Source organism: Mya arenaria, chromosome 4, assembly GCF_026914265.1.
Source record: "Mya arenaria isolate MELC-2E11 chromosome 4, ASM2691426v1".
Taxonomy (NCBI): Eukaryota; Metazoa; Mollusca; class Bivalvia; order Myida; family Myidae; genus Mya; species Mya arenaria.
Window position 1 is genome coordinate 77,549,870 of NC_069125.1, and position 22,759 is coordinate 77,572,628.

Consider the following 22,759-nt stretch of genomic DNA (forward strand, 5'->3'; position numbering starts at 1 on the left):
TCTATACCCGTACATTTGGACAGTACCATGAAGGTAACTATTGTCTATACCCGTACATTTGGACAGTACCATGAAGGTAACTATTGTCTATACCCGTACATTTGGACAGTACCATGAAGGTAACTATTGTCTATACACGTACATTTGGACAGTACCATGAAGGTAACTATTGTCTATACACGTACATTTGGACAGTACCATGAAGGTAACTATTGTCTATACACGTACATTTGGACAGTACCATGAAGGTAACTATTGTCTATACCCGTACATTTGGACAGTACCATGAAGGTAACTATTGTCTATACCCGTACATTTGGACAGTACCATGAAGGTAACTATTGTCTATACCCGTACATTTGGACAGTACCATGAAGGTAACTATTGTCTATACCCGTACATTTGGACAGTACCATGAAGGTAACTATTGTCTATACCCGTACATTTGGACAGTACCATGAAGGTAACTATTGTCTATACCCGTACATTTGGACAGTACCATGAAGGTAACTATTGTCTATACCCGTACATTTGGACAGTACCATGAAGGTAACTTTTGTCTATACACGTACATTTGGACAGTACCATGAAGGTAACTATTGTCTATACACGTACATTTGGACAGTACCATGAATGTAACTATTGTCTATACCCGTACATTTGGACAGTACCATGAATGTAACTATTGTCTATACCCGTACATTTGGACAGTACCATGAAGGTAACTATTGTCTATACACGTACATTTAAAACTTTGCCATGACTAAGCGCCTACCTTCTTTTTGCATTTAATTAAATTTAAAAAAAAAATCTAAGAAAAGCTGAAAGGACAAGCGAAACATGAGTTGGATTATCATCCGAAATCCCGTTTTAAGAGGCCGATGCCTTATTCATTGGCACAAGGAGGCAAACAATTGTGTCTTTCTTTTAGTATTTAATGGGTGAAATTTTATGACTATAATACATCTAAAGTACTTGGTTGTGGACACTCTGTTAGCAATAAGTGTTGTTTCCGCAGGGTAGAGGTTATGACATCCGCTTAACACGCGGATATATATATTTTTTTCATTTCGTTAACGAAGTTAAATACCTGCAGCAGCCAATTGTTTAAAAATGTGAACAGATTCCGTAAGTTAACTTCCGGCTAGTTTTCCATATTAAAGAATTTGATTGGTTAATAGTAAATTTTGGATAACTTTTGACCAATCGATGAACTTTTTGACCAACTATGTCTTATCCAAAGAATGAACCAGTTTTACACTACCTACCTGGTACTAATTCTGTTGGTCGTCTTAAACAGTTTTCACTGATCTGTGATATGGGTTATATATAAGATACCCATCAGGTTGGTCGAATGAGAGATTTCTACAACATCAGAAATAGTGTTGTTGTCCATATACCAAATTTCTCTTAACAAGACCTATCAGGCTGTTTACTTTGTTAACAGGTCTTTTTTATGTGTGACGAAAGACTGAGGCTATTCGATAAAAACAAGTCTTTTTCTGAGACTTCTTCTTCGATTACAGAATATATATTTTTTGAGTTAATCTTGACGTAGTCTGCGTCGAATTGATCGTAGCAGCTAATAAAGAAAACCTTACACTTTTTATATTGAATTTCAATAGCCAAGTGTCGCTCCATCCACACATGCGCTGGATATCTCAATAGCCAAGTGTCGCTCCATCCACACATGCGCTGGATATCTCAATAGCCAAGTGTCGCTCCATCCACACATGCGCTGGATATCTCAATAGCCAAGTGTCGCTCCATCCACACATGCGCTGGATATCTCAATAGCCAAGTGTCGCTACATCCACACATGCGCTGAATATCTCAATAGCCAAGTGTCGCTCCATCCAGACATGCGCTGGATATCTCAATGACCAAGTGTCGCTCCATCCACACATGCGCTGGATATCTCAATTACCAAGTGTCGCTCCATTCACACATGCGTTGGATATCTCAATTACCAAGTGTCGTTCCATCCACACATGTGTCGCTCCATCCACACATGCGCTGGATATCTCAATAGCCAAGTGTCGCTCCATCCACACATGCGCTGAATATCTCAATAGCCAAGTGTCGCTCCATCCACACATGCGCTGAATATCTCAATAGCCAAGTGTTTCTCCATCCACACATGCGCTGGATATCTCAATTACCAAGTGTCGCTCCATTCACACATGCGCTTGATATCTCAATTACCAAGTGTCGTTCCATCCACACATGTGTCGCTCCATCCACACATGCGCTGGATATCTCAATAGCCAAGTGTCGCTCCATCCACACATGCGCTGAATATCTCAATAGCCAAGTGTCGCTCCATCCACACATGCGCTGAATATCTCAATAGCCAAGTGTTTCTCCATCCACACATGCGCTGGATATCTCAATTACCAAGTGTTGCTCCATCCACACATGCGTTGGATATCTCAATAGCCAAGTGTCGCTCCATCCACACATGCGCTGAATATCTCAATTACCAAGTGTCGCTCCATCCACACATGCGCTGAATATCTCAATTACCAAGTGTCGCTCCATCCACACATGCGCTGGATATCTCAATAGCCAAGTGTCGCTCCATCCACACATGCGCTGAATATCTGCGCTGAATATCTCAATAGCCAAGTGTCGCTCCATCCACACATGCGCTGGATATCTCAATAGCCAAGTGTCGTTCTATCCACACATGCGCTGGATATCTCAATAGCCAAGTGTCGCTCCATCCACACATGCGCTGGATATCTCAATAGCCAAGTGTCGCTCCATCCACGCATGCGCTGGATATCTCAATAGCCAAGTGTCGCTCCATCCACACATGCGCTGAATATCTCAATTGCCAAGTGTCGCTCCATCCACACATGCGCTGGATATCTCAATTGCCAAGTGTCGCTCCATTCACACATGCGCTGGATATCTCAATTACCAAGTGTCGCTCCATCCACACATGCGCTGGATATCTCAATAGCCAAGTGTCGTTCTATCCACACATGCGCTGGATATCTCAATAGCCAAGTGTCGCTCCATCCACACATGCGCTGGATATCTCAATAGCCAAGTGTCGCTCCATCCACGCATGCGCTGGATATCTCAATAGCCAAGTGTCGCTCCATCCACACATGCGCTGAATATCTCAATTACCAAGTGTCGCTCCATCCACACATGAGCTGAATATCTCAATTACCAAGTGTCGCTCCATTCACACATTCCCAATAATACATAGAAAATTAAAAACTCCCACTATTATTAAATCTTGTGCGATCGAACAAATTCCTGTTTTAACACTTCAAGCAAGTTCTTTTGGTTTTCAAGAGAAGAATTTGGGCTCTTGAATATGGCTCCTAGCAATGCTTTCTCAGATTTATTTATCCTGAATTTACCAAGATGATCTTAAAAATGGTAGATCATTCAATATCTGGCAAGTGGTCAAAATAAATCGAATCTGCCACATATATAACAACACCTCTAGAGTTTGCATTCACCTTCCAATAAAACATGTATATCTATTCATTTTTGTGTGCATTCAGACGAATCACATATTTTGGGAAGAACTTCCGTCACAACTTTGGTATCTTAACATGTTCACTGCGTATGAAGTTATCTTAATTCATTCAATTAACAGGCAGCATTTGTATAGTAAACTTTCAACTTATTCACATCTGGTCCATAAATGACCTTTTCAAGATCAGCATGACTAGAAATGTAAGAACCTTTTTCAGAACTAATAGAACGGTTCTAACTGCTGATAATCAACAGTGGCACTGTTTAACCGTGTTAATATATGTACAGCCAGTATTATCTGTTTCAAAATCAATGAAAAGTACCCCAACAGCTTCCCTAGGGGTGCGACTAGGAGTACAGTCGTGATTAGAGCAATGCGATACGAACCTTTCGGTTGGCTAAATTTACCACTCCATTCGTTTGTCCGCGGAGCTTCTCTTCGCGTAGTGGTTCTGTGTTCATCCTCAGCGGAAACAAAATATTTGAATATTTTTCTTTGATTTTAAAAAAGCATTATCGCAAAGTAATTTGTTTTGTTGTTATGATGCAAATGTGCTGTGTTTTATTCCACGAGTAATAAAGTTTAGCCATGAACCAACTATTTTGAGAACGCATCGTTTGCGTTATTTGTTCTAAATTCCTTACGCGAAAAGTGTATTTTTATGCCAAGGTAATCATGTTCATTTCCGGGCTGATTACTATTGTCTGTAATCGAAAACTTGGAACTTGATGTTTTCATTGATTAAACGCTTATCGACTTGCGTATGTCAATATAACCAAGCATATGAAGTAAAAGAGGTGAACGGACAAGCGAACCTCCGGCGGGATTCGAACCCGCAATCCCCGGCTTAGGAGGCCGATGCCTTATCCATTAGGCCACGGAGGCGGTGTGTGTATACATTTTAGTATGTAAAAACACATATAGCAAAAACATTTCGCTCAATAAATTTGCGAAATGTTATAAATATAAAAAAAGATTCATACTTGCTTGTGAAATTACTATCCACAATAAGTTCGTTTCCGTGGTGTAGTGGTTATCACATCCGCTTAACACGCGGAAGGTCCTGAGTTCAATCCTCAGCGGAAACATAATATTTTGAAGGGCTCCTTTTCTTTGATCTTTAAAGTACAGTATATTAGGGTAACTTTGGTTTGTTCTTATCATTAAAATGGATATTTCTGTAATTTATAAGGTTTTGATGTCCGAAAAATTAAAAAGAAGCATTTTCTCATTTTGCATTTCCTTACCCGAAAAGTTTAATGTATTTGCGAAGGTTACCAGGTTCAACACCAGGAAAATAACTATTGTCTATAAACGTACGCTTGGAACTTGGTATTTTCAATGATTAAACGCCTATCGACTACCTTTTGTCAATATGAACAAGCATAAGATATGTAAGTTAAAGAGTTGTAATGACAAACGAACCTCCGGCGGATTCTAACCCGCAATCCCTGGCTTAGATCAATTAGGCTACTGAGGCGGTGTGTGTCCTCCGTTTTAGTATTAAAGATTGGAATATATTTGCTATGATACAATTTATGTACTTGGCTTTAAACTTGCTGTCCAGAATGAATGCTGTTTCCGTGGTGTAGTGGTTATCACATCCGCTTAACACGCGGAAGGTCATGAGTTCAATCCTCAGCGGAAACATAATATTTTGCCTTGCTGAAGGGCTCTTTGATTTTTAAAGAACAGTATATCAAAGTTAGATTGATTTGTTCTTATGATGAAAATAGATATTTCTACAAGTAATAAAGTTTTTGCATCGACCAAAATATCTTAAAAAGCAACATTTGCGCTATATATTTTTTTCAATTTGTTACGTGAAAAGTGTAATCTTTTGGTAAAATACCGGTTGCAGCCAATTGCATAAAACTGAAAAAACGTCTGCATATTAACTTTAGAACTGATGATCACTTTTATTGGTTAATAATACATTTTGTATAACAACTGACCAATCATTAAATATTTTGGCCGATTCTCTCCTAACTAAAGAATGTACCAGTTTTAAACAATTGGCCTCAGAAAGTTAAGTTATCGCCCATAAACAGACACTTTACGTAACGATTTTAATGATGAAGCGCATACTGACCTCCCTTTGTCAATTTGAAAATGCAAGTGATATGTAAGAAAAATAGCTCATCTGACAAAAGAACCTCCGGCGGGACTCGAACCCGCAATCCCCGGCTTAGGAGGCCGATGCCTTATCCATTGGGCCACGGAGGCGTTACATACCAGATTGCATAGTATTTCAAGAATTAAATGTTTATGCTATAATACAACTAATGCACTTGGCTTTGAACTTTCTGTAGATAATGAATGCTGTTTCCGTGGTGTGGTGTTTATCACACCCGCCTAACACGCGAAAGATCCCGAGTTTAATCCTCAGCGGAAACAAATTATTTTGAAGCGATATTTTCCCTTAATTTTTCAAAAGCAGTATCGCAGTTATTTATTGTTTTTTGTTATGATAAAATTGTTGTTGTTTTCTGCGAGTAATAAAGTTTGGGCATGTACCAACTATTTTGAGAATGCATCGTTTGCGCTATTTGTTCTAAATTCCTTACGCGAAAAGTGTAATGTATTTGCCAAGGTAATCATGTTCAATACCGGGCAGATTACTATTGTCTGTAATCGAAAACTTGGAACTTGATGTTATCTTTGATTAAACGCTTATCGACTTCCGTATGTCAATATAACCAAGCATATGAAGTAAAAGAGGTGAACGGACAAGCGAACCTCCGGCGGGATTCGAACCCGCAATCCCCGGCTTAGGAGGCCGATGCCTTATCCATTAGGCCACGGAGGCGGTGGATGTACACATTTTAGTATTTAAAAATACAAATAGCAATAACATTTCGCTCAAAAAAATTGCGAAATGTTATTAATATAATAAAAGATACATACTTGCTTGTGATATTACTGTAAACTATAAGTGCTGTTTCCGTGGTGTAGTGGTTATCACATCCGCTTAACACGCGGAAGGTCCTGAGTTCAATCCTCAGCGGAAACATAATATTTTGAAGGGCTCCTTTTCTTTGATCTTTAAAGTACAGTATATTAGGGTAACTTTGGTTTGTTCTTATCATTAAAATGGATATTTCTGTAATTAATAAGGTTTTTGATGTACGAAATATTTTGAAAAAGCATTTTCGCATTTTGCATTTCCTTACTCGAAAAGTGTAATGTATTTGCGAAGGTTACCAGGTTCAACACCAGGAAAATAACTATTGTCTATAAACTTACGCTTGGAACTTGGTATTTTCAATGATTAAACGCCTATCGACTACCTTTTGTCAATATGAACAAGCATAAGATATGTAAGTTAAAGAGTTGTAATGACAAACGAACCTCCGGCGGATTCTAACCCGCAATCCCTGGCTTAGATCAATTAGGCTACGGAGGCGGTGTGTGTCCTCCGTTTTAGTATTTAATGATTGGAATATATTTGCTATGATACAATTTATGTACTTGGCTTTAAATTTGCTGTCCAGAATGAATGCTGTTTCCGTGGTGTAGTGGTTATCACATCCGCTTAACACGCGGAAGGTCCTGAGTTCAATCCTCAGCGGAAACATAATATTTTGCCTTTCTGAAGGGCTCTTTGATTTTTAAAGAACAGTATATCAAAGTTAGATTGATTTGTTCTTATGATGAAAATAGAGTTTTCTGCAAGTAATAAAGTTTTTGCATCGACCAAAATATCTTAAAAAGCAACATTTGCAATATATATTTGTTTTCAATTTGTTACGTGAAAAGTGTAATCTTTTGGTAAAATACCGGTTGCAGCCAGCTGCATAAAACTGAAAAAACGTCTGCATATTAACTTTAGAACTGATGATCACGTTCATTGGTTAATAATACATTTTGTATAACAACTGAGCAATCATTGAATATTTTGGCCGATTCTCTCCTAACTAAAAAATGTACCAGTTTTAAACAATTGGCCTCAGAAAGTTAGGTTATCGCCCATAAACAGACACCTTACGTAACGATTTTAATGATGAAGCGCATACTGACCTCCCTTTGTCAAATTGAAAATGCAAGTGATATGTAAGAAAAATAGCTCATCTGACAAACGAACCTCCGGCGGGACTCGAACCCGCAATCCCCGGCTTAGGAGGCCGATGCCTTATCCATTGGGCCAAGGAGGCGTTACATACCCGATTGCATAGTATTTGAAGAAGTAAATGTTTATGCTATAATACAACTAATGCACTTGGCTTTGAACTTTCTGTAGATAATGAATGCTGTTTCCGTGGTGTGGTGGTTATCACATCCGCTTAACACGCGAAAGGTCCTGAGTTCAATCCTCAGCGGAAACAAATTATTTTGAAGCGATCTTTTCCCTTAATTTTTCAAAATCAGTATCGCAGTTATTTGTTGTTTTTTGTTATGATAAAATTCTTGTTGTTTTTCGCTAGTAATAAAGTTTGGGCATGTACCAACTATTTTGAGAATGCATCGTTTGCGTTATTTGTTCTAAATTCCTTACGCGAAAAGTGTAATGTATTTGCCAAGGTAATCATGTTCAATACCGGGCAGATTACTATTGTCTGTAATCGAAAACTTGGAACTTGATGTTTTCTTTGATTAAACGCTTATCGACTTCCGTATGTCAATATACCAAGCATATGAAGTAAAAGAGGTGAACGGACAAGCGAACCTCCGGCGGGATTCGAACCCGCAATCCCCGGCTTAGGAGGCCGATGCCTTATCCATTAGGCCACGGAGGCGGTGGATGTACACATTTTAGTATGTAAAAATACAAATAGCAATAACATTTCGGTTAAAAAATTTGCGAAACGTTATTAATATAATAAAAGATACATACTTGCTTGTGATATTACTGTAAACTATAAGTGCTGTTTCCGTGGTGTAGTGGTTATCACATCAGCTTAACACGCGGAAGGTCCTGAGTTCAATCCTAAGCGGAAACATAATATTTTGAAGGGCTCCTTTTCTTTGATCTTTAAAGTACAGTATATTAGGGTAACTTTGGTTTGTTCTTATCATTAAAATGGATATTTCTGTAATTTATAAGGTTTTTGATGTACGAAATATTTTGAAAAAGCATTTTCGCATTTTGCATTTCCTTACTCGAAAAGTGCAATGTATTTGCGAAGATTACCAGGTTCAACACCAGGAAAATAACTATTGTCTATAAACGTACGCTTGGAACTTGGTATTTTCAATGATTAAACGCCTATCGACTACCTTTTGTCAATATGAACAAGCATAAGATATGTAAGTTAAAAGGGTTGTAATGACAAACGAACATCCGGCGGATTCTAACCCGCAATCCCTGGCTTAGATCAATTAGGCTACTGAGGCGGTGTGTGTCCTCCGTTTTAGTATTTAATGATTGGAATATATTTGCTATGATACAATTTATGTACTTGGCTTTAAACTTGCTGTCCAGAATGAATGCTGTTTCCGTGGTGTAGTGGTTATCACATCCGCTTAACACGCGGAAGGTCCTGAGTTCAATCCTCAGCGGAAACATAATATTTTGCCTTGCTGAAGGGCTCTTTGATTTTTAAAGAACAGTATATCAAAGTTAGATTGATTTGTTCTTATGATGAAAATAGATATTTCTGCAAGTAATAAAGTTTTTGCATCGACCAAAATATCTTAAAAAGCAACATTTGCGCTATATATTTGTTTTCAATTTGTTACGTGAAAAGTGTAATCTTTTGGTAAAATACCGGTTGCAGCCAACTGCATAAAACTGAAAAAACGTCTGCATATTAACTTTAGAACTGATGATCACGTTCATTGGTTACTAATACATTTTGTATAACAACTGAGCAATCATTGAATATTTTGGCCGATTCTCTCCTAACTAAAAAATGTACCAGTTTTAAACAATTGGCCTCAGAAAGTTAAGTTATCGCCCATAAACAGACACTTTACGTAACGATTTTAATGATGAAGCGCATACTGACCTCCCTTTGTCAAATTGAAAATGCAAGTGATATGTAAGAAAAATAGCTCATCTGACAAACAAACCTCCGGCGGGACTCGAACCCGCAATCCCCGGCTTAGGAGGCCGATGCCTTATCCATTGGGCCACGGAGGCGTTACATACCCGATTGCATAGTATTTGAAGAACTAAATGTTTATGCTATAATACAACTAATGCACTTGGCTTTGAACTTTCTGTAGATAATGAATGCTGTTTCCGTGGTGTAGTGGTTATCACATCCGCTTAACACGCGAAAGGTCCTGAGTTCAATCCTCAGCGGAAACAAATTATTTTGAAGCGATCTTTTCCCTTAATTTTTCAAAAGCAGTATCGCAGTTATTTGTTTTTTTTTTGTTATGATAAAATTGTTGTTGTTTTTCGCGAGTAATAAAGTTTGGGCATGTACCAACTATTTTGAGAATGCATCGTTTGCGCTATTTGTTCTAAATTCCTTACGCGAAAAGTGTAATGTATTTGCCAAGGTAATCATGTTCAATACCGGGCAGATTACTATTGTCTGTAATCGGCAACTTGGAACTTGATGTTTTCTTTGATTAAACGCTTATCGACTTCCGTATGTCAATATACCAAGCATATGAAGTAAAAGAGGTGAACGGACAAGCGAACCTCCGGCGGGATTCGAACCCGCAATCCCCGGCTTAGGAGGCCGATGCCTTATCCATTAGGCCACGGAGGCGGTGGATGTACACATTTTAGTATGTAAAAATACAAATAGCAATAACATTTCGCTCAAAAAAATTGCGAAACGTTATTAATATAATAAAAGATACATACTTGCTTGTGATATTACTGTAAACTATAAGTGCTGTTTCCGTGGTGTAGTGGTTATCACATCCGCTTAACACGCGGAAGGTCCTGAGTTCAATCCTCAGCGGAAACATAATATTTTGAAGGGCTCCTTTTCTTTGATCTTTAAAGTACAGTATATTAGGGTAACTTTGGTTTGTTCTTATCATTAAAATGGATATTTCTGTAATTTATAAGGTTTTTGATGTACGAAATATTTTGAAAAAGCATTTTCGCATTTTGCATTTCCTTACTCGAAAAGTGCAATGTATTTGCGAAGATTACCAGGTTCAACACCAGGAAAATAACTATTGTCTATAAACGTACGCTTGGAACTTGGTATTTTCAATGATTAAACGCCTATCGACTACCTTTTGTCAATATGAACAAGCATAAGATATGTAAGTTAAAAGGGTTGTAATGACAAACGAACCTCCGGCGGATTCTAAACCGCAATCCCTGGCTTAGATCAATTAGGCTACTGAGGCGGTGTGTGTCCTCCGTTTTAGTATTTAATGATTGGAATATATTTGCTATGATACAATTTATGTACTTGGCTTTAAACTTGCTGTCCAGAATGAATGCTGTTTCCGTGGTGTAGTGGTTATCACATCCGCTTAACACGCGGAAGGTCCTGAGTTCAATCCTCAGCGGAAACATAATATTTTGCCTTGCTGAAGGGCTCTTTGATTTTTAAAGAACAGTATATCAAAGTTATATTGATTTGTTCTTATGATGAAAATAGATATTTCTGCAAGTAATAAAGTTTTTGCATCGACCAAAATATCTTAAAAAGCAACATTTGCGCTATATATTTGTTTTCAATTTGTTACGTGAAAAGTGTAATCTTTTGGTAAAATACCGGTTGCAGCCAACTGCATAAAACTGAAAAAACGTCTGCATATTAACTTTAGAACTGATGATCACGTTCATTGGTTACTAATACATTTTGTATAACAACTGAGCAATCATTGAATATTTTGGCCGATTCTCTCCTAACTAAAAAATGTACCAGTTTTAAACAATTGGCCTCAGAAAGTTAAGTTATCGCCCATAAACAGACACTTTACGTAACGATTTTAATGATGAAGCGCATACTGACCTCCCTTTGTCAAATTGAAAATGCAAGTGATATGTAAGAAAAATAGCTCATCTGACAAACAAACCTCCGGCGGGACTCGAACCCGCAATCCCCGGCTTAGGAGGCCGATGCCTTATCCATTGGGCCACGGAGGCGTTACATACCCGATTGCATAGTATTTGAAGAAGTAAATGTTTATGCTATAATACAACTAATGCACTTGGCTTTGAACTTTCTGTAGATAATGAATGCTGTTTCCGTGGTGTGGTGGTTATCACATCCGCTTAACACGCGAAAGGTCCTGAGTTCAATCCTCAGCGGAAACAAATTATTTTGAAGCGATCTTTTCCCTTAATTTTTCAAAAGCAGTATCGCAGTTATTTGTTGTTTTTTTGTTATGATAAAATTGTTTTTTTTTTTTCGCGAGTAATAAAGTTTGGGCATGTACCAACTATTTTGAGAATGCATCGTTTGCGCTATTTGTTCTAAATTCCTTACGCGAAAAGTGTAATGTATTTGCCAAGGTAATCATGTTCAATACCGGGCAGATTACTATTGTCTGTAATCGGCAACTTGGAACTTGATGTTTTCTTTGATTAAACGCTTATCGACTTCCGTATGTCAATGTACCAAGCATATGAAGTAAAAGAGGTGAACGGACAAGCGAACCTCCGGCGGGATTCGAACCCGCAATCCCGGCTTAGGAGGCCGATGCCTTATCCATTAGGCCACGGAGGCGGTGGATGTACACATTTTAGTATGTAAAAATACAAATAGCAATAACATTTCGCTCAAAAAATTGCGAAACGTTATTAATATAATAAAAGATACATACTTGCTTGTGATATTACTGTAAACTATAAGTGCTGTTTCCGTGGTGTAGTGGTTATCACATCCGCTTAACACGCGGAAGGTCCTGAGTTCAATCCTCAGCGGAAACATAATATTTTGAAGGGCTCCTTTTCTTTGATCTTTAAAGTACAGTATATTAGGGTAACTTTGGTTTGTTCTTATCATTAAAATGGATATTTCTGTAATTTATAAGGTTTTTGATGTACGAAATATTTTGAAAAAGCATTTTCGCATTTTGCATTTCCTTACCCGAAAAGTGTAATGTATTTGCGAAGGTTACCAGGTTCAACACCAGGAAAATAACTATCGTCTATAAACGTACGCTTGGAACTTGGTATTTTCAATGATTAAACGCCTATCGACTACCTTTTGTCAATATGAACAAGCATAAGATATGTAAGTTAAAGAGTTGTAATGACAAACGAACCTCCGGCGGATTCTAACCCGCAATCCCTGGCTTAGATCAATTAGGCTACTGAGGCGGTGTGTGTCCTCCGTTTTAGTATTTAATGATTGGAATATATTTGCTATGCTACAATTTATGTACTTGGCTTTAAACTTGCTGTCCAGAATGAATGCTGTTTCCGTGGTGTAGTGGTTATCACATCCGCTTAACACGCGGAAGGTCCTGAGTTCAATCCTCAGCGGAAACATAATATTTTGCCTTGCTGAAGGGCTCTTTGATTTTTAAAGAACAGTATATCAAAGTTAGATTGATTTGTTCTTATGATGAAAATAGATATTTCTGCAAGTAATAAAGTTTTTGCATCGACCAAAATATCTTAAAAAGCAACATTTGCGCTATATATTTGTTTTCAATTTGTTACGTGAAAAGTGTAATCTTTTGGTAAAATACCGGTTGCAGCCAACTGCATAAAACTGAAAAAACGTCTGCATATTAACTTTAGAACTGATGATCACGTTCATTGGTTACTAATACATTTTGTATAACAACTGAGCAATCATTGAATATTTTGGCCGATTCTCTCCTAACTAAAAAATGTACCAGTTTTAAACAATTGGTCTCAGAAAGTTAAGTTATCGCCCATAAACAGACACTTTACGTAACGATTTTAATGATGAAGCGCATACTGACCTCCCTTTGTCAAATTGAATAGCAAGTGATATGTAAGAAAAATAGCTCATCTGACAAACAAACCTCCGGCGGGACTCGAACCCGCAATCCCCGGCTTAGGAGGCCGATGCCTTATCCATTGGGCCACGGAGGCGTTACATACCAGATTGCATATTATTTGAAGAACTAAATGTTTATGCTATAATACAACTAATGCACTTGGCTTTGAACTTTCTGTAGATAATGAATGCTGTTTCCGTGGTGTGGTGGTTATCACATCCGCTTAACACGCGAAAGGTCCTGAGTTCAATCCTCAGCGGAAACAAATTATTTTGAAGCGATCTTTTCCCTTAATTTTTCAAAAGCAGTATCGCAGTTATTTGTTTTTTTTTTGTTATGATAAAATTGTTGTTTTTTTTCGCGAGTAATAAAGTTTGGGCATGTACCAATTATTTTGAGAATGCATCGTTTGCGCTATTTGTTCTAAATTCCTTACGCGAAAAGTGTAATGTATTTGCCAAGGTAATCATGTTCAATACCGGGCAGATTACTATTGTCTGTAATCGGCAACTTGAAACTTGATGTTTTCTTTGATTAAACGCTTACCGACTTCCGTATGTCAATATACCAAGCATATGAAGTAAAAGAGGTGAACGGACAAGCGAACCTCCGGCGGGATTCGAACCCGCAATCCCCGGCTTAGGAGGCCGATGCCTTATCCATTAGGCCACGGAGGCGGTGGATGTACACATTTTAGTATGTAAAAATACAAATAGCAATAACATTTCGCTCAAAAAATTTGCGAAACGTTATTAATATAATAAAAGATACATACTTGCTTGTGATATTACTGTAAACTATAAGTGCTGTTTCCGTGGTGTAGTGGTTATCACATCCGCTTAACACGCGGAAGGTCCTGAGTTCAATCCTCAGCGGAAACATAATATTTTGAAGGGCTCCTTTTCTTTGATCTTTAAAGTACAGTATATTAGGGTAACTTTGGTTTGTTCTTATCATTAAAATGGATATTTCTGTAATTTATAAGGTTCTTGATGTACGAAATATTTTGAAAAAGCATTTTCGCATTTTGCATTTCCTTACTCGAAAAGTGCAATGTATTTGCGAAGATTACCAGGTTCAACACCAGGAAAATAACTATTGTCTATAAACGTACGCTTGGAACTTGGTATTTTCAATGATTAAACGCCTATCGACTACCTTTTGTCAATATGAACAAGCATAAGATATGTAAGTTAAAAGGGTTGTAATGACAAACGAACCTCCGGCGGATTCTAAACCGCAATCCCTGGCTTAGATCAATTAGGCTACTGAGGCGGTGTGTGTCCTCCGTTTTAGTATTTAATGATTGGAATATATTTGCTATGATACAATTTATGTACTTGGCTTTAAACTTGCTGTCCAGAATGAATGCTGTTTCCGTGGTGTAGTGGTTATCACATCCGCTTAACACGCGGAAGGTCCTGAGTTCAATCCTCAGCGGAAACATAAAATTTTGCCTTGCTGAAGGGCTCTTTGATTTTTAAAGAACAGTATATCAAAGTTAGATTGATTTGTTCTTATGATGAAAATAGATATTTCTGCAAGTAATAAAGTTTTTGCATCGACCAAAATATCTTAAAAAGCAACATTTGCGCTATATATTTGTTTTCAATTTGTTACGTGAAAAGTGTAATCTTTTGGTAAAATACCGGTTGCAGCCAACTGCATAAAACTGAAAAAACGTCTGCATATTAATTTTAGAACTGATGATCACGTTCATTGGTTACTAATACATTTTGTATAACAACTGAGCAATCATTGAATATTTTGGCCGATTCTCTCCTAACTAAAAAATGTACCAGTTTTAAACAATTGGCCTCAGAAAGTTAAGTTATCGCCCATAAACAGACACTTTACGTAACGATTTTAATGATGAAGCGCATACTGACCTCCCTTTGTCAAATTGAAAATGCAAGTGATATGTAAGAAAAATAGCTCATCTGACAAACAAACCTCCGGCGGGACTCGAACCCGCAATCCCCGGCTTAGGAGGCCGATGGCTTATCCATTGGGCCACGGAGGCGTTACATACCCGATTGCATAGTATTTGAAGAAGTAAATGTTTATGCTATAATACAACTAATGCACTTGGCTTTGAACTTTCTGTAGATAATGAATGCTGTTTCCGTGGTGTGGTGGTTATCACATCCGCTTAACACGCGAAAGGTCCTGAGTTCAATCCTCAGCGGAAACAAATTATTTTGAAGCGATCTTTTCCCTTAATTTTTCAAAAGCAGTATCGCAGTTATTTGGTTTTTTTTTGTTATGATAAAATTGTTGTTTTTTTTCGCGAGTAATAAAGTTTGGGCATGTACCAACTATTTTGAGAATGCATCGTTTGCGCTATTTGTTCTAAATTCCTTACGCGAAAAGTGTAATGTATTTGCCAAGGTAATCATGTTCAATACCGGGCAGATTACTATTGTCTGTAATCGGCAACTTGGAACTTGATGTTTTCTTTGATTAAACGCTTATCGACTTCCGTATGTCAATATACCAAGCATATGAAGTAAAAGAGGTGAACGGACAAGCGAACCTCCGGCGGGATTCGAACCCGCAATCCCGGCTTAGGAGGCCGATGCCTTATCCATTAGGCCACGGAGGCGGTGGATGTACACATTTTAGTATGTAAAAATACAAATAGCAATAACATTTCGCTCAAAAAAATTGCGAAACGTTATTAATATAATAAAAGATACATACTTGCTTGTGATATTACTGTAAACTATAAGTGCTGTTTCCGTGGTGTAGTGGTTATCACATCCGTTGAACACGCGGAAGGTCCTGAGTTCAATCCTCAGCGGAAACATCATATTTTGAAGGGCTCCTTTTTTTATCTTTAAAGTACAGTATATTAGGGTAACTTTGGTTTGTTCTTATCATTAAAATGGATATTTCTGTAATTTATAAGGTTTTTGATGTACGAAATATTTTGAAAAAGCATTTTCGCATTTTGCATTTCCTTACCCGAAAAGTGTAATGTATTTGCGAAGGTTACCAGGTTCAACACCAGGAAAATAACTATCGTCTATAAACGTACGCTTGGAACTTGGTATTTTCAATGATTAAACGCCTATCGACTACCTTTTGTCAATATGAACAAGCATAAGATATGTAAGTTAAAGAGTTGTAATGACAAACGAACCTCCGGCGGATTCTAACCCGCAATCCCTGGCTTAGATCAATTAGGCTACTGAGGCGGTGTGTGTCCTCCGTTTTAGTATTTAATGATTGGAATATATTTGCTATACTACAATTTATGTACTTGGCTTTAAACTTGCTGTCCAGAATGAATGCTGTTTCCGTGGTGTAGTGGTTATCACATCCGCTTAACACGCGGAAGGTCCTGAGTTCAATCCTCAGCGGAAACATAATATTTTGCCTTGCTGAAGGGCTCTTTGATTTTTAAAGAACAGTATATCAAAGTTAGATTGATTTGTTCTTATGATGAAAATAGATATTTCTGCAAGTAATAAAGTTTTTGCATCGACCAAAATATCTTAAAAAGCAACATTTGCGCTATATATTTGTTTTCAATTTGTTACGTGAAAAGTGTAATCTTTTGGTAAAATACCGGTTGCAGCCAACTGCATAAAACTGAAAAAACGTCTGCATATTAACTTTAGAACTGATGATCACGTTCATTGGTTACTAATACATTTTGTATAACAACTGAGCAATCATTGAATATTTTGGCCGATTCTCTCCTAACTAAAAAATGTACCAGTTTTAAACAATTGGTCTCAGAAAGTTAAGTTATCGCCCATAAACAGACACTTTACGTAACGATTTTAATGATGAAGCGCATACTGACCTCCCTTTGTCAAATTGAAAATGCAAGTGATATGTAAGAAAAATAGCTCATCTGACAAACAAACCTCCGGCGGGACTCGAACCCGCAATCCCCGGCTTAGGAGGCCGATGCCTTATCCATTGGGCCACGGAGGCGTTACATACCCGATTGCATATTATTTGAAGAACTAAATGTTTATGCTATAATACAACTAATGCACTTGGCTTTGAACTTTCTGTAGATAATGAATGCTGTTTCCGTGGTGTGGTGGTTATCACATCCGCTTAACACGCGAAAGGTCCTGAGTTCAATCCTCAGCGGAAACAAATTATTTTGAAGCGATCTTTTCCCTTAATTTTTCAAAAGCAGTATCGCAGTTATTTGTTGTTTTTTTGTTATGATAAAATTGTTTTTGTTTTTTTCGCGAGTAATAAAGTTTGGGCATGTACCAATTATTTTGAGAATGCATCGTTTGCGCTATTTGTTCTAAATTCCTTACGCGAAAAGTGTAATGTATTTGCCAAGGTAATCATGTTCAATACCGGGCAGATTACTATTGTCTGTAATCGGCAACTTGGAAACGCTTATCGACTATAAGTCAATATAAGTTATATGTCAATATAACCAAGCATATGAAGTAAAAGAGGTGAACGGACAAGCGAACCTCCGGCGGGATTCGAACCCGCAATCCCCGGCTTAGGAGGCCGATGCCTTATCCATTAGGCCACGGAGGCGGTGGATGTACACATTTTAGTATGTAAAAATACAAATAGCAATAACATTTCGCTCAAAAAAATTGCGAAACGTTATTAATATAATAAAAGATACATACTTGCTTGTGATATTACTGTAAACTATAAGTGCTGTTTCCGTGGTGTAGTGGTTATCACATCCGCTTAACACGCGGAAGGTCCTGAGTTCAATCCTCAGCGGAAACATAATATTTTGAAGGGCTCCTTTTCTTTGATCTTTAAAGTACAGTATATTAGGGTAACTTTGGTTTGTTCTTATCATTAAAATGGATATTTCTGTAATTTATAAGGTTTTTGATGTACGAAATATTTTGAAAAAGCATTTTCGCATTTTGCATTTCCTTACCCGAAAAGTGTAATGTATTTGCGAAGATTACCAGGTTCAACACCAGGAAAATAACTATCGTCTATAAACGTACGCTTGGAACTTGGTATTTTCAATGATTAAACGCCTATCGACTACCTTTTGTCAATATGAACAAGCATAAGATATGTAAGTTAAAAGGGTTGTAATGACAAACGAACTTCCGGTGGATTCTAACCCGCAATCCCTGGCTTAGATCAATTAGGCTACTGAGGCGGTGTGTGTCCTCCGTTTTAGTATTTAATGATTGGAATATATTTGCTATGATACAATTTATGTACTTGGCTTTAAACTTGCTGTCCAGAATGAATGCTGTTTCCGTGGTGTAGTGGTTATCACATCCGCTTAACACGCGGAAGGTCCTGAGTTCAATCCTCAGCGGAAACATAATATTTTGACTTGCTGAAGGGCTCTTTGATTTTTAAAGAACAGTATATCAAAGTTAGATTGATTTGTTCTTATGATGAAAATAGATATTTCTGCAAGTAATAAAGTTTTTGCATCGACCAAAATATCTTAAAAAGCAACATTTGCGCTATATATTTGTTTTCAATTTGTTACGTGAAAAGTGTAATCTTTTGGTAAAATACCGGTTGCAGCCAACTGCATAAAACTGAAAAAACGTCTGCATATTAACTTTAGAACTGATGATCACGTTCATTGGTTACTAATACATTTTGTATAACAACTGAGCAATCATTGAATATTTTGGCCGATTCTCTCCTAACTAAAAAATGTACCAGTTTTAAACAATTGGCCTCAGAAAGTTAAGTTATCGCCCATAAACAGACACCTTACGTAACGATTTTAATGATTAAGCGCATACTGACCTCCCTTTGTCAAATTGAAAATGCAAGTGATATGTAAGAAAAATAGCTCATCTGACAAACGAACCTCCGGCGGGACTCGAACCCGCAATCCCCGGCTTAGGAGGCCGATGGCTTATCCATTGGGCCAAGGAGGCGTTACATACCCGATTGCATAGTATTTGTAGAAGTAAATGTTTATGCTATAATACAACTAATGCACTTGGCTTTGAACTTTCTGTAGATAATGAATGCTGTTTCCGTGGTGTGGTGGTTATCACATCCGCTTAACACGCGAAAGGTCCTGAGTTCAATCCTCAGCGGAAACAAATTATTTTGAAGCGATCTTTTCCCTTAATTTTTCAAAAGCAGTATCGCAGTTATTTGTTGTTTTTTTGTTATGATAAAATTGTTGTGTTTTTTTTCGCGAGTAATAAAGTTTGGGCATGTACCAATTATTTTGAGAATGCATCGTTTGCGCTATTTGTTCTAAATTCCTTACGCGAAAAGTGTAATGTATTTGCCAAGGTAATCATGTTCAATACCGGGCAGATTACTATTGTCTGTAATCGGCAATTTGGAAACGCTTATCGACTATAAGTCAATATAAGTTATATGTCAATATAACCAAGCATATGAAGTAAAAGAGGTGAACGGACAAGCGAACCTCCGGCGGGATTCGAACCCGCAATCCCCGGCTTAGGAGGCCGATGCCTTATCCATTAGGCCACGGAGGCGGTGGATGTACACATTTTAGTATGTAAAAATACAAATAGCAATAACATTTCGCTCAAAAAAATTGCGAAACTTTATTAATATAATAAAAGATACATACTTGCTTTTGATATTACTGTAAACTATAAGTGCTGTTTCCGTGGTGTAGTGGTTATCACATCCGCTTAACACGCGGAAGGTCCTGAGTTCAATCCTCAGCGGAAACATAATATTTTGAAGGGCTCCTTTTCTTTGATCTTTAAAGTACAGTATATTAGGGTAACTTTGGTTTGTTCTTATCATTAAAATGGATATTTCTGTAATTTATAAGGTTTTTGATGTACGAAGTATTTTGAAAAAGCATTTTCGCATTTTGCATTTCCTTACCCGAAAAGTGTAATGTATTTGCGAAGGTTACCAGGTTCAACACCAGGAAAATAACTATCGTCTATAAACGTACGCTTGGAACTTGGTATTTTCAATGATTAAACGCCTATCGACTACCTTTTGTCAATATGAACAAGCATAAGATATGTAAGTTAAAGAGTTGTAATGACAAACGAACCTCCGGCGGATTCTAACCCGCAATCCCTGGCTTAGATCAATTAGGCTACTGAGGCGGTGTGTGTCCTCCGTTTTAGTATTTAATGATTGGAATATATTTGCTATGCTACAATTTATGTACTTGGCTTTAAACTTGCTGTCCAGAATGAATGCTGTTTCCGTGGTGTAGTGGTTATCACATCCGCTTAACACGCGGAAGGTCCTGAGTTCAATCCTCAGCGGAAACATAATATTTTGCCTTGCTGAAGGGCTCTTTGATTTTTAAAGAACAGTATATCAAAGTTAGATTGATTTGTTCTTTTGATGAAAATAGATATTTCTGCAAGTAATAAAGTTTTTGCATCGACCAAAATATCTTAAAAAGCAACATTTGCGCTATATATTTGTTTTCAATTTGTTACGTGAAAAGTGTAATCTTTTGGTAAAATACCGGTTGCAGCCAACTGCATAAAACTGAAAAAACGTCTGCATATTAACTTTAGAACTGATGATCACGTTCATTGGTTACTAATACATTTTGTATAACAACTGAGCAATCATTGAATATTTTGGCCGATTCTCTCCTAACTAAAAAATGTACCAGTTTTAAACAATTGGTCTCAGAAAGTTAAGTTATCGCCCATAAACAGACACTTTACGTAACGATTTTAATGATGAAGCGCATACTGACCTCCCTTTGTCAAATTGAAAATGCAAGTGATATGTAAGAAAAATAGCTCATCTGACAAACAAACCTCCGGCGGGACTCGAACCCGCAATCCCCGGCTTAGGAGGCCGATGCCTTATCCATTGGGCCACGGAGGCGTTACATACCCTATTCATAGTATTTGAAGAAGTAAATGTTTTTGCTATAATACAACTAATGCACTTGGCTTTGAACTTTCTGTAGATAATGAATGCTGTTTCCGTGGTGTGGTGGTTATCACATCCGCTTAACACGCGAAAGGTCCTGAGTTCAATCCTCAGCGGAAACAAATTATTTTGAAGCGATCTTTTCCCTTAATTTTTCAAAAGCAGTATCGCAGTTATTTGTTGTTTTTTTGTTATGATAAAATTGTTGTTTTTTTTCGCGAGTAATAAAGTTTGGGCATGTACCAATTATTTTGAGAATGCATCGTTTGCGCTATTTGTTCTAAATTCCTTACGCGAAAAGTGTAATGTATTTGCCAAGGTAATCATGTTCAATACCGGGCAGATTACTATTGTCTGTAATCGGCAACTTGGAAACGCTTATCGACTATAAGTCAATATAAGTTATATGTCAATATAACCAAGCATATGGAGTAAAAGAGGTGAACGGACAAGCGAACCTCCGGCGGGATTCGAACCCGCAATCCCCGGCTTAGGAGGCCGATGCCTTATCCATTAGGCCACGGAGGCGGTGGATGTACACATTTTAGTATGTAAAAATACAAATAGCAATAACATTTCGCTCAAAAAATTTGCGAAACGTTATTAATATAATAAAAGATACATACTTGCTTTTGACATTACTGTAAACTATAAGTGCTGTTTCCGTGGTGTAGTGGTTATCACATCCGCTTAACACGCGGAAGGTCCTGAGTTCAATCCTCAGCGGAAACATAATATTTTGAAGGGCTCCTTTTCTTTGATCTTTAAAGTACAGTATATTAGGGTAACTTTGGTTTGTTCTTATCATTAAAATGGATATTTCTGTAATTTATAAGGTTTTTGATGTACGAAATATTTTGAAAAAGCATTTTCGCATTTTGCATTTCCTTACCCGAAAAGTGTAATGTATTTGCGAAGATTACCAGGTTCAACACCAGGAAAATAACTATTGTCTATAAACGTACGCTTGGAACTTGGTATTTTCAATGATTAAACGCCTATCGACTACCTTTTGTCAATATGAACAAGCATAAGATATGTAAGTTAAAAGGGTTGTAATGACAAACGAACCTCCGGCGGATTCAAACCCGCAATCCCTGGCTTAGATCAATTAGGCTACTGAGGCGGTGTGTGTCCTCCGTTTTAGTATTTAATGATTGGAATATATTTGCTATGATACAATTTATGTACTTGGCTTTAAACTTGCTGTCCAGAATGAATGCTGTTTCCGTGGTGTAGTGGTTATCACATCCGCTTAACACGCGGAAGGTCATGAGTTCAATCCTCAGCGGAAACATAATATTTTGCCTTGCTGAAGGGCTCTTTGATTTTTAAAGAACAGTATATCAAAGTTAGATTGATTTGTTCTTATGATGAAAATAGATATTTCTGCAAGTAATAAAGCTTTTGCATCGACCAAAATATCTTAAAAAGCAACATTTGCGCTATATATTTGTTCTCAATTTGTTACGTGAAAAGTGTAATCTTTTGGTAAAATACCGGTTGCAGCCAACTGCATAAAACTGAAATAACGTCTGAATATTAACTTTAGAACTGATGATCACGTTC

At 37.4% G+C, this 22,759-nt stretch overlaps 46 non-coding genes across 46 annotated transcripts; 28 read left to right on the forward strand and 18 right to left on the reverse strand.

The window, feature by feature from the left end:
* Positions 1 to 4,314: 4,314 nt before the first annotated feature.
* Positions 4,315 to 4,387, reverse strand: Trnar-ccu (transfer RNA arginine (anticodon CCU)). Its single transcript has one exon. It is a non-coding gene; the product is annotated as a tRNA-Arg (tRNA).
* A 130-nt stretch (positions 4,388 to 4,517) lies between these two features.
* Positions 4,518 to 4,590, forward strand: Trnav-aac (transfer RNA valine (anticodon AAC)). The gene has a single exon. It is a non-coding gene; the product is annotated as a tRNA-Val (tRNA).
* A 489-nt stretch (positions 4,591 to 5,079) lies between these two features.
* On the forward strand, positions 5,080 to 5,152 carry Trnav-aac (transfer RNA valine (anticodon AAC)). The gene has a single exon. It is a non-coding gene; the product is annotated as a tRNA-Val (tRNA).
* Positions 5,153 to 5,655: 503 nt separating this feature from the next.
* On the reverse strand, positions 5,656 to 5,728 carry Trnar-ccu (transfer RNA arginine (anticodon CCU)). The gene has a single exon. It is a non-coding gene; the product is annotated as a tRNA-Arg (tRNA).
* Positions 5,729 to 6,238: 510 nt separating this feature from the next.
* On the reverse strand, positions 6,239 to 6,311 carry Trnar-ccu (transfer RNA arginine (anticodon CCU)). Its single transcript has one exon. It is a non-coding gene; the product is annotated as a tRNA-Arg (tRNA).
* A 131-nt stretch (positions 6,312 to 6,442) lies between these two features.
* Trnav-aac (transfer RNA valine (anticodon AAC)) lies at positions 6,443 to 6,515 on the forward strand. The gene has a single exon. It is a non-coding gene; the product is annotated as a tRNA-Val (tRNA).
* Positions 6,516 to 7,006: 491 nt separating this feature from the next.
* On the forward strand, positions 7,007 to 7,079 carry Trnav-aac (transfer RNA valine (anticodon AAC)). Its single transcript has one exon. It is a non-coding gene; the product is annotated as a tRNA-Val (tRNA).
* A 504-nt stretch (positions 7,080 to 7,583) lies between these two features.
* Trnar-ccu (transfer RNA arginine (anticodon CCU)) lies at positions 7,584 to 7,656 on the reverse strand. Its single transcript has one exon. It is a non-coding gene; the product is annotated as a tRNA-Arg (tRNA).
* Positions 7,657 to 7,754: 98 nt separating this feature from the next.
* Positions 7,755 to 7,827, forward strand: Trnav-aac (transfer RNA valine (anticodon AAC)). The gene has a single exon. It is a non-coding gene; the product is annotated as a tRNA-Val (tRNA).
* A 338-nt stretch (positions 7,828 to 8,165) lies between these two features.
* Trnar-ccu (transfer RNA arginine (anticodon CCU)) lies at positions 8,166 to 8,238 on the reverse strand. Its single transcript has one exon. It is a non-coding gene; the product is annotated as a tRNA-Arg (tRNA).
* A 131-nt stretch (positions 8,239 to 8,369) lies between these two features.
* Positions 8,370 to 8,442, forward strand: Trnav-aac (transfer RNA valine (anticodon AAC)). Its single transcript has one exon. It is a non-coding gene; the product is annotated as a tRNA-Val (tRNA).
* A 492-nt stretch (positions 8,443 to 8,934) lies between these two features.
* Positions 8,935 to 9,007, forward strand: Trnav-aac (transfer RNA valine (anticodon AAC)). Its single transcript has one exon. It is a non-coding gene; the product is annotated as a tRNA-Val (tRNA).
* A 504-nt stretch (positions 9,008 to 9,511) lies between these two features.
* Trnar-ccu (transfer RNA arginine (anticodon CCU)) lies at positions 9,512 to 9,584 on the reverse strand. The gene has a single exon. It is a non-coding gene; the product is annotated as a tRNA-Arg (tRNA).
* Positions 9,585 to 9,682: 98 nt separating this feature from the next.
* Trnav-aac (transfer RNA valine (anticodon AAC)) lies at positions 9,683 to 9,755 on the forward strand. Its single transcript has one exon. It is a non-coding gene; the product is annotated as a tRNA-Val (tRNA).
* Positions 9,756 to 10,094: 339 nt separating this feature from the next.
* Positions 10,095 to 10,167, reverse strand: Trnar-ccu (transfer RNA arginine (anticodon CCU)). Its single transcript has one exon. It is a non-coding gene; the product is annotated as a tRNA-Arg (tRNA).
* A 131-nt stretch (positions 10,168 to 10,298) lies between these two features.
* Positions 10,299 to 10,371, forward strand: Trnav-aac (transfer RNA valine (anticodon AAC)). The gene has a single exon. It is a non-coding gene; the product is annotated as a tRNA-Val (tRNA).
* Positions 10,372 to 10,863: 492 nt separating this feature from the next.
* Positions 10,864 to 10,936, forward strand: Trnav-aac (transfer RNA valine (anticodon AAC)). Its single transcript has one exon. It is a non-coding gene; the product is annotated as a tRNA-Val (tRNA).
* Positions 10,937 to 11,440: 504 nt separating this feature from the next.
* On the reverse strand, positions 11,441 to 11,513 carry Trnar-ccu (transfer RNA arginine (anticodon CCU)). The gene has a single exon. It is a non-coding gene; the product is annotated as a tRNA-Arg (tRNA).
* A 98-nt stretch (positions 11,514 to 11,611) lies between these two features.
* On the forward strand, positions 11,612 to 11,684 carry Trnav-aac (transfer RNA valine (anticodon AAC)). The gene has a single exon. It is a non-coding gene; the product is annotated as a tRNA-Val (tRNA).
* Positions 11,685 to 12,024: 340 nt separating this feature from the next.
* On the reverse strand, positions 12,025 to 12,096 carry Trnar-ccu (transfer RNA arginine (anticodon CCU)). The gene has a single exon. It is a non-coding gene; the product is annotated as a tRNA-Arg (tRNA).
* Positions 12,097 to 12,226: 130 nt separating this feature from the next.
* On the forward strand, positions 12,227 to 12,299 carry Trnav-aac (transfer RNA valine (anticodon AAC)). Its single transcript has one exon. It is a non-coding gene; the product is annotated as a tRNA-Val (tRNA).
* Positions 12,300 to 12,790: 491 nt separating this feature from the next.
* On the forward strand, positions 12,791 to 12,863 carry Trnav-aac (transfer RNA valine (anticodon AAC)). Its single transcript has one exon. It is a non-coding gene; the product is annotated as a tRNA-Val (tRNA).
* A 503-nt stretch (positions 12,864 to 13,366) lies between these two features.
* On the reverse strand, positions 13,367 to 13,439 carry Trnar-ccu (transfer RNA arginine (anticodon CCU)). Its single transcript has one exon. It is a non-coding gene; the product is annotated as a tRNA-Arg (tRNA).
* A 98-nt stretch (positions 13,440 to 13,537) lies between these two features.
* Trnav-aac (transfer RNA valine (anticodon AAC)) lies at positions 13,538 to 13,610 on the forward strand. Its single transcript has one exon. It is a non-coding gene; the product is annotated as a tRNA-Val (tRNA).
* A 339-nt stretch (positions 13,611 to 13,949) lies between these two features.
* On the reverse strand, positions 13,950 to 14,022 carry Trnar-ccu (transfer RNA arginine (anticodon CCU)). Its single transcript has one exon. It is a non-coding gene; the product is annotated as a tRNA-Arg (tRNA).
* A 131-nt stretch (positions 14,023 to 14,153) lies between these two features.
* On the forward strand, positions 14,154 to 14,226 carry Trnav-aac (transfer RNA valine (anticodon AAC)). The gene has a single exon. It is a non-coding gene; the product is annotated as a tRNA-Val (tRNA).
* A 492-nt stretch (positions 14,227 to 14,718) lies between these two features.
* Trnav-aac (transfer RNA valine (anticodon AAC)) lies at positions 14,719 to 14,791 on the forward strand. Its single transcript has one exon. It is a non-coding gene; the product is annotated as a tRNA-Val (tRNA).
* A 504-nt stretch (positions 14,792 to 15,295) lies between these two features.
* Positions 15,296 to 15,368, reverse strand: Trnar-ccu (transfer RNA arginine (anticodon CCU)). The gene has a single exon. It is a non-coding gene; the product is annotated as a tRNA-Arg (tRNA).
* A 98-nt stretch (positions 15,369 to 15,466) lies between these two features.
* On the forward strand, positions 15,467 to 15,539 carry Trnav-aac (transfer RNA valine (anticodon AAC)). Its single transcript has one exon. It is a non-coding gene; the product is annotated as a tRNA-Val (tRNA).
* A 339-nt stretch (positions 15,540 to 15,878) lies between these two features.
* Positions 15,879 to 15,950, reverse strand: Trnar-ccu (transfer RNA arginine (anticodon CCU)). The gene has a single exon. It is a non-coding gene; the product is annotated as a tRNA-Arg (tRNA).
* Positions 15,951 to 16,081: 131 nt separating this feature from the next.
* Positions 16,082 to 16,154, forward strand: Trnav-aac (transfer RNA valine (anticodon AAC)). Its single transcript has one exon. It is a non-coding gene; the product is annotated as a tRNA-Val (tRNA).
* A 489-nt stretch (positions 16,155 to 16,643) lies between these two features.
* On the forward strand, positions 16,644 to 16,716 carry Trnav-aac (transfer RNA valine (anticodon AAC)). Its single transcript has one exon. It is a non-coding gene; the product is annotated as a tRNA-Val (tRNA).
* A 504-nt stretch (positions 16,717 to 17,220) lies between these two features.
* Positions 17,221 to 17,293, reverse strand: Trnar-ccu (transfer RNA arginine (anticodon CCU)). The gene has a single exon. It is a non-coding gene; the product is annotated as a tRNA-Arg (tRNA).
* Positions 17,294 to 17,391: 98 nt separating this feature from the next.
* Positions 17,392 to 17,464, forward strand: Trnav-aac (transfer RNA valine (anticodon AAC)). Its single transcript has one exon. It is a non-coding gene; the product is annotated as a tRNA-Val (tRNA).
* A 335-nt stretch (positions 17,465 to 17,799) lies between these two features.
* On the reverse strand, positions 17,800 to 17,872 carry Trnar-ccu (transfer RNA arginine (anticodon CCU)). The gene has a single exon. It is a non-coding gene; the product is annotated as a tRNA-Arg (tRNA).
* A 131-nt stretch (positions 17,873 to 18,003) lies between these two features.
* On the forward strand, positions 18,004 to 18,076 carry Trnav-aac (transfer RNA valine (anticodon AAC)). Its single transcript has one exon. It is a non-coding gene; the product is annotated as a tRNA-Val (tRNA).
* A 492-nt stretch (positions 18,077 to 18,568) lies between these two features.
* Trnav-aac (transfer RNA valine (anticodon AAC)) lies at positions 18,569 to 18,641 on the forward strand. Its single transcript has one exon. It is a non-coding gene; the product is annotated as a tRNA-Val (tRNA).
* A 675-nt stretch (positions 18,642 to 19,316) lies between these two features.
* On the forward strand, positions 19,317 to 19,389 carry Trnav-aac (transfer RNA valine (anticodon AAC)). The gene has a single exon. It is a non-coding gene; the product is annotated as a tRNA-Val (tRNA).
* Positions 19,390 to 19,724: 335 nt separating this feature from the next.
* On the reverse strand, positions 19,725 to 19,797 carry Trnar-ccu (transfer RNA arginine (anticodon CCU)). Its single transcript has one exon. It is a non-coding gene; the product is annotated as a tRNA-Arg (tRNA).
* Positions 19,798 to 19,928: 131 nt separating this feature from the next.
* Positions 19,929 to 20,001, forward strand: Trnav-aac (transfer RNA valine (anticodon AAC)). The gene has a single exon. It is a non-coding gene; the product is annotated as a tRNA-Val (tRNA).
* Positions 20,002 to 20,492: 491 nt separating this feature from the next.
* Positions 20,493 to 20,565, forward strand: Trnav-aac (transfer RNA valine (anticodon AAC)). Its single transcript has one exon. It is a non-coding gene; the product is annotated as a tRNA-Val (tRNA).
* A 504-nt stretch (positions 20,566 to 21,069) lies between these two features.
* Trnar-ccu (transfer RNA arginine (anticodon CCU)) lies at positions 21,070 to 21,142 on the reverse strand. Its single transcript has one exon. It is a non-coding gene; the product is annotated as a tRNA-Arg (tRNA).
* Positions 21,143 to 21,239: 97 nt separating this feature from the next.
* Positions 21,240 to 21,312, forward strand: Trnav-aac (transfer RNA valine (anticodon AAC)). The gene has a single exon. It is a non-coding gene; the product is annotated as a tRNA-Val (tRNA).
* Positions 21,313 to 21,645: 333 nt separating this feature from the next.
* Positions 21,646 to 21,718, reverse strand: Trnar-ccu (transfer RNA arginine (anticodon CCU)). Its single transcript has one exon. It is a non-coding gene; the product is annotated as a tRNA-Arg (tRNA).
* A 131-nt stretch (positions 21,719 to 21,849) lies between these two features.
* On the forward strand, positions 21,850 to 21,922 carry Trnav-aac (transfer RNA valine (anticodon AAC)). The gene has a single exon. It is a non-coding gene; the product is annotated as a tRNA-Val (tRNA).
* A 492-nt stretch (positions 21,923 to 22,414) lies between these two features.
* Positions 22,415 to 22,487, forward strand: Trnav-aac (transfer RNA valine (anticodon AAC)). The gene has a single exon. It is a non-coding gene; the product is annotated as a tRNA-Val (tRNA).
* The last annotated feature ends 272 nt before the right edge of the window (positions 22,488 to 22,759 follow it).